A 9,929-nucleotide genomic window follows, 5' to 3' on the forward strand; every position below is an offset into this window, starting at 1 on the left:
ACGTGGGTGAACACCTTACAAATCTATATACAGATTAGATTTATAGAGTACAATTCAATACTAATACAAATAATACTAATACTAATACAAAGCAATAAAAGCATTTGCCAATTCTCATGAAAATCAACAATATCTTTGAGTTGTAATAATGCAAATGTTTAATAAATAAGACCCAGTTATCAGCTTCATGGATAGCACAACACAAAATATTTTCTCATGTCTCTGTGTTTTATCTTTAATTTTACCAGCCTTCTCAATTCACTTTTAATAGTTCTCCAGTTTTTGTTGTTGTTGTTTTGACAGTAGACCTTGGATAATTGTTTTACTTTTCTTACTTTGGATTTCAGGATATGTGGAAAGGCTATTTATTTTTGTGAGGACATCTGGCAAGGAAATGGGTGTTGTACGGTTCAGTCTATTTGCATGTAGTATGACATTATTTATTTATTATTATTTCTTGATTGAAAGAAAACCTTGTGATCTACTGTCCTGGAAAGCTGTTACAGTGGGTATTTTCCTGTATTTACTCTCAAAAAACAAAGCCAAATTTCAACTTGATATTATCCAGTTTATTTTGCTGGATGCTTTCATACTAGACTAGTAGCTTTCACCTGCTACTTAGTATCAAATGGCAACACAGTGCTTAAGGAATGATTTATTTGTCAAAGATTAGGGTTTTTTTCTGCCATATGAGATGGCATGGGGTGTAACAGCTCTAGAAGCAGGTATCGCTGATTCTAGCTACTTCATACGTGAACTTCAAATTAACACCAATATATACATATATATATACTCCCCCTTGCTAGAATTCTCTCATCCTCTGACAGAATTCTTTCAAACTGCATTCCCAATTCCTCCAAGCTCCAAGGAGGAGCTCATAACTCATCAGTGGCCAGACATCCGTATGTGCTTATCTCAGGGCAAAGCACTTGCAGCAAGCATTGCAGTGTGTGATTCTTGGTGGATTTTAAAATGCATCCGGGCTTTGGAGCTGACCTGGGAGGTGAGTTACTGCCTGCTTGGCCACGTGTTGGCAGGACCCTCTCTGACCTGCAGAAGACCCACTTGTGGCAGTGGCAGCAGTCCCTTTTGTAAGTAAGAATTGTGTTCTTTGAAGTTTGTTGTTGTTGTCTTGGTGCTGTATTTGGGAGCATGGATTAAGTTAAATATTGCACTGGCTTGGAGCTGATGCCACTCTGCCTCACCAGAGCCAGAAGGACAAGTGGACAGGTCGTTTTCTGCTTTGTTAAGAGATCTGAAGGTCAGAGCATCAAAATGGTAATTTCAATCAGAGCCAGCCTAGCTGCTCTGCAGTCTAACAGAGCTACTGTAGGCTGTAAGTCTTAATGCATGCAGAGACTGTGATCTAATTCTAAGCGCTGCTTGTTGGGTCAGATCTGGTTGAGTCAAACCTTGATGTTTCATCCCATCAGTTCATTCCTGAGAGGCTGTCTCCCTGCAGCAAATGAAATACAAAGAAGGACGGAAATGGAGACCTTGCTTTGCTGAACAAGCACAAAACTTCTTGTTAAGGATTACCATTTAGAAAATAATCCACTGTTGCTTTTAGTGTAATCTCAGCAGACATACTATATTCACTATTGAAGCTTTTGCATTACTGTCAAGTACCACAAAAAGGTACTCCTTGCAAAAATAGATAGGGGTAAAAAGTGGGGATTGGAAGGAAGAGGATGGATTAATTTCTTATTGTCACTCAATTAAGCCCAGTAATGCTAAGTAGAATGATGTTGACTACAACAGGAGGCACTGTTGTTAAATAAGTTTTACCCTGAAAAAAGAAAGGAATTCACCATGGCTTGATTTCACGCGTAAATACGATAACTTATTCTGACTGTGTAATAACTAATAGGGATTTGTAGGCGCTTTAAAGAACAGTAGTATATTTAAAATAAATATACAGAGGCATTTAGAACCTTAATATAACTGTCCCCTGATGCACAAGACTGTGCCCAGCCCCAGCTCACTAACACTAGCAGCAACAGCATTTATATAGCAGCAGTGAGTAACATTTTTCAAGATATCTTAGGTACTGTATTTGGAGAAAAACAAACAAACGAATTAGCAAAATGAAAGCAGAGCACAGCACTTAATCACGTAGTTGTCTCATTTAAATCAGTGGATTGGCTCATTTTCCTATAATTATGCATGTTTTTAAGATATGCTTGGTATGTCATGTGTGTGTAATCTGATAATTGCATCTATCCATTTCCCTTGTGTTTGCCCTACCTTTGGACTGCTCTTTTGCTACCTGTTGTAGTGTGGCCAGCATAGGTGGGTGCAAGACAAGAGCTGGTAAGCACTACAATAGGATGCATAGTAACAGAGTCTTCACTTAAAACAAGTCAACTGATCCTGAAGGGATGGCAAAGTGCAGAATTTGCCTTATCGCAATGATACTGGGGCAACCTTGCAGTAAAAAGTGATGAGGTGGCAGCGTAAACAGCCTCTGCCACCTTCAGTGAAACCAGTGGCAGCCAGGCCAGGTAGGCACAATTACAAGCGGGGAGCTCTGGCAGAGAGGGGGAGTGCAGGTGGTGGGGAACAGTAGTAAAATGATGTGTTTTATGTTACTGGTGTCCTGTCTTTTATTTACGTTAGTCTGCTGGCAGGATGTTTCTCTGTAAACATTACCGCAAAACACTTAAACAGGAATAAAAGTAACTTTTATTGAAGGAATTTAAAAGTAGTCTCTGGAAAACATGCAAGAAACGCCATGTGGACTCCACATCTTCTTCAAAGTAGACTGAACCCAGCAGGAATCTACTACTGTCACCAAAAACAAATCCAAACTGCACCTTTTAATATTTATATAATTGAAAGTACAAATCAAGATTGCTGCCTGAAAGCACTCACATTTCAAGATGGTAAAAGGGTCCAAGTCGCCTTTTCAAACTTGTAATAGAATATATAACACCAAATTAAGCCCGTAGTTCTGGCATAAACCAGCAACATCAGGACAATAGTGCTTACCACATATTGCAAAATATAACTTTCCATTCTTTGGACTAATTAGAAAGGCAGCCAGTAGCACCAGTATGGTTCTGTCAGCATTTCCACAATAAAACCCCCTTTTCAGGGCTCTATAACTCGGCTGTAAAAAATTAGCTTCAGGCTGCAGCTTGGCATGCCTTGGTTCACCCCAGCAGCACGTCAAGCTGTACATGTGGTTATGTGTGTGGTTTGTTGATTGTTTCCTAAATACAAATTTTCATTGAAATTAGTTTTGCTACTTCTTGGAAGACAGTAATAAAAGGAACCAATGTTTAAATGAGTGCAGTTACATTCTTTGGCAGTCTCTCGCAGCGAGTTAATTCTTAAAAGTATGAATGTTTGAGGTGAGAAGCACACAGCCTCATGACACTTTTTTGTTTTAAATTAAACCATCTCAAGGAAAGTTTGAAAGCAGGTTTCTGCACTTGCACATTGATCTTATTTCACAGAGCGTGATCCTGACTCCAGGAGAGACATCATCCAGCAGCTTTGATGGGAAGGGCCACACAAGAGCAGCTCAAATGAGGGCGCAGGTATTCAGGGCGTCCCTGGAACAACTGTGCCACTGGGAGGACTAGTGTACCCCCGAGCTGCAGGGGTGTCAAAGCCATGAAGTATTCAGGTGGGGAAGTCATTGAAAATTTCCTCCCCAGTGCGTATGGTGGTGACAAAGTCATCCTCTCCGTGGCTCATGCCACGGGAGGACCTGAGGGATCTCCTACAGTTGTGGGTCATCAGCCAGCATTCATTAAATATCTGTGTTATGGACCAACATGGTGTGTTGGTTAAAAGTGTGGCATACCCCAACCATGCCCACAAACTTTGAAGTGAATTGTGTAGCATCAATAATCTCATTACAAATTCTTCTATTTCAGCCTCACTGTGGTCTGTAGAAATGCCCCAGTCAGGATACCTGCCACCATGTGGCTGGAAATACTGGAGAGAGAAGTGGAAGTGGAAAGGAGATCAGAAAGGCTGGTAAGATGGCCATAGCTGGCTTATTTTTCTTTAGGTGTATCTTCCTCATTTTCATGTGGTTTAAATTTGTTTGCATATTTTGAATTTTTTTAGTGTTTTTATAACAGTTGCTTATTAAATAAAAAAAATGCAAAAAATACTAGCCACAGCAGCTAGCTTCACTTCTTCCAGGACAGCAAATAAGAAAAATACTGTAAAAACACATAGGAGGTGGAAAATGTCATCAGTATGCACTAACATATTCTCCAAATCATTCTTCAATGTAGTGTCACGAAGAAAACTAACAATCCACATCCAGTATTCTTCAATCAATGAACAGTTGAAGATGAAAATTAATATTATAGAGTAGAATAACCAATTATAAGCCAATTCAAAAATCTATTAATCATAGACTCATTTTTGCAAGGGGTGGATGAGATTTGAAAGGGAGGGAAAGAGAGCGATTAAGCAGCCCTGAGCCAGCTCACCAGCTTCCTGAGCACAGAGCTTTGCCACCACCCCAAAAACAGAGCTGATGGCTGGTGAACAAGTGGGATATCTGGGCTCAGCTCACCTCTCTGAGTGCAAGGAGCCAGCCACGAGAGCTGGCTCTCACACAGAGATCTCTCATGCTCAGGCTCTCCATCAGGTCAGCAGAATTTTGTTCCAGCTTTAATTCTCTCCAAGAGTAGTAAGCCTCTTTCCCTGCCAGGATATCCTTGAACACATAAACCTAATTAAGCCAAGGTAAACTGATCATTAGGCTTTCAAGTATGTGTCTGCTGATGTTTTATAAGGCTGGAGTCTACTTAAAGTTTCACCTCCTGCAGCCACCCAAGGTTGACCCTGGGAGTCCACTGAAACAACAGTCAAAGGCTCCCAGGTTTCTGTGAGAGCCTCTGAGTGTCTTGCAATTATTGAGGCTGCCCAGACCACTGTAGCTGATGTAAGGATTATACCCAAATTTCTTTTTACCCCTTCTGGCTCTGAGGGAGCCCGTGCTCTGAATAGCTGCTGTGACTTCAACCTACGGTCATGGGCATCCTAACAGTGTGCCACCGAGAAAAAAAGTGAAGGGGCACAGGAGACACAACATGCTGATTTAGGCACAAACTGAACTACATTTATGACCTTGAGGACCTGTTTAAATTTTTGGGGTTTTCCCCGTTTGCAGTAATTATCACACTCTGGCTGTGATCACTCAGTTTCTCATCAAGTGCTAGCACTCAGTGGAAAGCAAACAAAATCTAGGGCTCTGTGCCCCCCTTCTCCCCCCTTCCAAACACGCCTCCCCAGCCCAGTCCCAGCACACACAGAGAGCTCGCCCTTATGCAAACAGCTCCAGTCCTTCAGGAGGAAACATTGGCCCCATGACCAGACACTTTTTAAAATAAACAAACTGAATGCATTGAATAGAGAGGGTATGCACTGCTCCCTAACCCACTGCTTTCCTGCTGACCCTACAGAGCCAGCTTTGTGACCACACGGTCTGAAGCTGACTTCTCCAATCCAAGTTTAAGACACAACATTGGCACTGCTCATCCTAGCTTGCAAATTTAGTTCACACCTAAATGTGAGGCAGGACTAGGCAGGCAGATGCATGAGAAAAGACCTGGAGGCATTATGGATGGGTTGACAGCCCTGGCCATGATTAGCCTCTGTCCATCCTCATGCTTGCTTTCCCCTTTCTTATTAGAGACCTGGTGAGCAAGAAGACAGGTGTTTTCTCCTGCTTTGAACGCTGCATGCATTTCTTTATGCTTTAGCAGGTCTTCTGTGATAGCAAGTATCTCATGTACCATTTTGCTTGGAGAGGTATTTGATCCCATTGTGCTTTGCTCCCACAGTACTTTCAGCACTACTCAACAGCCTGTGGGCTCTGGCCCTGCTTTCTTAAATTTTGGGATGTGCTGACTAAACTACAGGACTAACTACATGCAGGCAGGGACATGTGGCCCAGCTCTTTGTGGCAGAAAGTCAGAAAATGAAAGGAAAGGAATGTGAAAGATTTATTACCACATCCTGCTCAAAAAAGATTTTAGAATGCAGCAATTGTTGTATTATAATTCAGGACTATAATTTATGAAAGTCTTTTGTGGATTAGTAGGGCTTTCAGGACATCAGTATCCTTGCTATTATGCTGTCACTTCCCAGGACTGTGTGGCCTCCGTAGCTTCGTGCACTGAATAAGCACTTCCAAATATTTCAAGATATCTTTTGTCTGTTTGGAATCCATTTGATCTATTTTATCTGAAAGATGCTGTCTGACTTTCTTTTTCCCTTCTCTTGCCCTGCTCATGTTTTAATGAATCAAAAACTGCAGACAGCAGTTTTGATTTCAGTACTTCAGCAAGAGTCTCCTCTATGATTTCTGCAAGGTTGCACACAACCTGACTGAACAGGAACCCAAAGTCTGCTGTCAGTGGCTTTGCTGAGATCACAGGAGTAATGGAAGACAAAAATCAAACTGCATCCTGGCTGCACAGTGCTGGCTACTTGAGGAAATGCAAGCATCAGGCTGGAATCGGAAGTGGCACAAGAGGTAAGTAAGGGCACGTACCTGTGTCTGAATGTAACTGGTCTGAATTCAGTGATCAGAACTGAAGATGGAGTCTGAAAAGGGAAACATAGCAAAGAATAGGACAAAATATATTCCTTATATATTCTTCAGCTTCAAATTGTTATTAAATGTGTACCTCAGGCTGAACATGACCCAGCCTGAACACAGGCTGGACAGGGACACCACAGCCTCAGCACTGCCTGTGACTGGCCTCACAACAGCAAGGTTTGAGAAAGCTGGAAAGGGGAGCGGGGAATTTTTAAAATGTATATATTGGTATTTTAAAATCTCATAATATTCTTCATCAGAACTGAATCATTTCAAACTACCAAGTATGCAGATGTATGTGTGTATCCATATCTACAAGCAATGTGAATGTAGTTAATAATAATGCCTCCAGTGCTACCCTTGCCCATTACTTCCTCGGCATATTTTAAACTGAAGACAACTCAGTGATTTGTACTATTCTGACAGCCAGCAGGAAGCAGCAGAAAATACCACATCATGGTATTAGCGCTCTTGCCTGCCTGTGCTGAAATTTTGCACGCTTGTGCTGCACTGGCACCATTGCCCAGCGGCCACTGCCCACTCCCCGCGTCAGCTTGTCACCTCTGAACGCTCCCAGGTCACCCTGGTGGAAAACAGGGACTCCGGGGAAGTTGGAGCACTCTGTTAGCTGTGGGTTTGGCCCTCTGTAAAAAGAGGTAGGCATCCTTTCTTTCCCTCTCTTTCTCTCTAACAAGAAATTTCCATCTCAAATACAGCAACTCATACAACTCTCTTCATCTTTTTTATCTGAAGCTCTCAGTTTCCTGATGACGAGCAAAAGCTAAATTATACAAAGCAACAGAAAGAGGATGCCAGTTATGATTAGGCTAAATTTAATGCACTCTCCCATGTATTTTAATGCTTTATGTACAGCTATGTGTGCAGGTAAAGGGACAGATTGAAAATAGTCAGGAAAATGGAAGGAAATGAAGTTCATAGCAAAAGCTGTGTTTCACCAAATGGAAAGCATTTAAAGACTGGGAATTGCCTCTTTCTTTCACCCATGTCTCCCTCCCAACTCTATCAGCCAACTTTCTGCTAACCCTCCCTCTGCTTTTAGTTATCAACTTGCTTTTTTTATCCCATTCATAGGAAAAGAAAGCAAGCAGACAAGAATGAAAAACAGAATTAGATAAATATCTGGCAGTGTTTCATGAGAAGCATATCCTAGAGAGAGCAACAACAATCTCAATAAGGTTCAACTTTTCTTTTTGCTTGTTTTAAGGACAGTTGCTTGGCAGTTCCATGTTTCCCATGTGTGCTTTGCAGTTTATATATAAATGTAAACTTCCTCCCCTGAGAGTCACCCCACAAAAAAACAATAATGGGGAAAAGTTTGGGGGAGATATTTGTAAATGATGAAAATCTTAGGCATCTGTAGTAACATGTTTTGTATAAAGATTTTAAAAGCAACCTTTTTATTCTCATATATATGAAATTTAAAACATGATGATTACTTTTCTCGTAACCAGTAAACATACAGATAGGTATGCAGGGATGGGGAGGGACAAACAAACCTAAAGATGACAGACCTGTACAGAATGTTGTTAGTACGCCAGATCTTATTACAGAGCAGTAGGAGGCCTTGTACACTACGTACCAGCTCTATGGGGACCTCCATATTTAAAACAAGATGAAAAAAATGTGATTTGAAAAACCCCTCATGGGCAGCCTTCAAAGGCACAGACAGGTTCTGACTGGATTAACATTTATTGACTGTTTAAGCCCGCTTTTTTGCTTCAGGACAGAGATACACGAGTTTAATTGCAAAGGCTGTTCTGCCAACTGATCACCAGAGTGGCAACCAAAGCTTTACTAATCGGTCCTTCATTAAAGAAAAGTCTCTATTACAAAACAAATTAAGCATGCTCTGATCCTAACCTGCAGGTCCAATGGCATTACAGCAAAGTTTAAGCTGTTAGAGCACTGAAAAACTTATTAAGGTTTAGCGCTGAGATAGCACTTTTGTATTGATTTTACAATACACAGGTATTATGATTTATGGAGTGCTAGTGTCACTCTAACAAGCTGAAGGACACACAATATCATCTCCAACATCATTAAAATTCAGAAGCCTCTAGAACTAACTCATCAACCACTGTACATTGTCACAGACTATAGAGCTGTATTCCACTTGTAAACGCCTTAAGCTTTCTGGACAGTTGTCTTCCTGAATCATTTAATTAAAAAACAGAGAGAGAGAGAGAGAGAGAGCACCCAAACTCCACATGCACTTTAAATATTAACTAACTGCAAATGTTTCATGCAGGTAACAGAACGGCACTATTATTTACTATCACCTCTAGCAAAATGAGTTTTTCTGCCTTCTGTCGCTTGAATACTCAGTGAGTACCAGTTCTCTTGGAAATACCTGGCTGATCTGAGCTGAAACTGGAAGGCTTTGACACGCTAGCAGAAAGCCACATATTGTTTTGCCTCATTCTGGAACAGGCATCTGTTATCTTCCGGAACTTCGGGTACCCAGGCTCAGACCAAAGATGGCCCTCCCTCCCAGGTGCCTACCCAGAAAATAAATAAATAAATAAATAAATAAAAAGGACGAACACCCGCACTCCCGGCCCCGTCCTCCGTGGGACCCCCCGAGCAGCCGCAGCCGCACGGGGCTGGGACCCGATGCTGCAGCCCCGGCCCCGCTCGGGCCGGCCCGGCCCCGGCGGGCGGCGGTTCCGCGGTGCGCTGGAGACCCCTGTCGGCGCCTCGCCGCAAGGCCGCGGCTGGCCTCTAGGAGCCGTCCCCCAGAGCAAACTTGGTGCTTTTACAGGCGGTGAGGGAAGGTGCCGAGCGCAGGCACAACTTTGTGGTTCTTCTGGGGATGCTTGACCACAGGAAGCCCTCCGTGCTCGGCTTGTTGGGCGCGCACAGACAGTAATATCTATAGCATTGAAATGCCTCTGGTCTGGCTGAAGAAATTTGTTTTGGCGAAATTTGTTTTGGCAAAATCCTGGTTTGTGACCCTAAGCTGCGCTAAGTAGTTGCTGTTTGTAATTATATCGATGGGAATCCTCACGCTGCTTCTCTCCTGTGGTGTAATTCACGCAGCCCACGTGTGGTCATTTACCCCGCACAACCAAATCGCTCAAACAAGGAACGTAGAGCTGACGGCACGACCCAGCTGAGTACCAAAACCATTTGTTTTTAATAACACAGTGTGAGATGCCCGGTGTTATATAATATGCATTCCCACTCTTTTCTTTTGCATGGTGGTCGCTGGTAGCTGTTATTTCTCACCTCAGGTCATGAAAAGTATTTTGTCGTTACTCTATTTGCTATACAAATATAAGCAAATATAGAAGTACACGTTCTGCTGCTGATCTTTTGTGCATGCAGCTCC

At 42.3% G+C, this 9,929-nt stretch overlaps 1 long non-coding RNA gene across 1 annotated transcript; it reads right to left on the reverse strand.

Annotated features, from left to right (window-relative positions):
* Nucleotides 1-366: 366 nt before the first annotated feature.
* LOC118258700 (uncharacterized) lies at nucleotides 367-9,098 on the reverse strand. The gene is made up of 3 exons (XR_004781869.2): nucleotides 8,949-9,098; nucleotides 6,530-6,582; nucleotides 367-1,456 (listed from the first exon to the last, which is right to left on the reverse strand). It is a non-coding gene; the product is annotated as an uncharacterized LOC118258700 (long non-coding RNA).
* Between the last annotated feature and the right edge of the window lie 831 nt (nucleotides 9,099-9,929).

The sequence above is a fragment of the Cygnus atratus genome, chromosome 6 (genome assembly GCF_013377495.2).
Source record: "Cygnus atratus isolate AKBS03 ecotype Queensland, Australia chromosome 6, CAtr_DNAZoo_HiC_assembly, whole genome shotgun sequence".
NCBI lineage: Eukaryota > Metazoa > Chordata > Aves > Anseriformes > Anatidae > Cygnus > Cygnus atratus.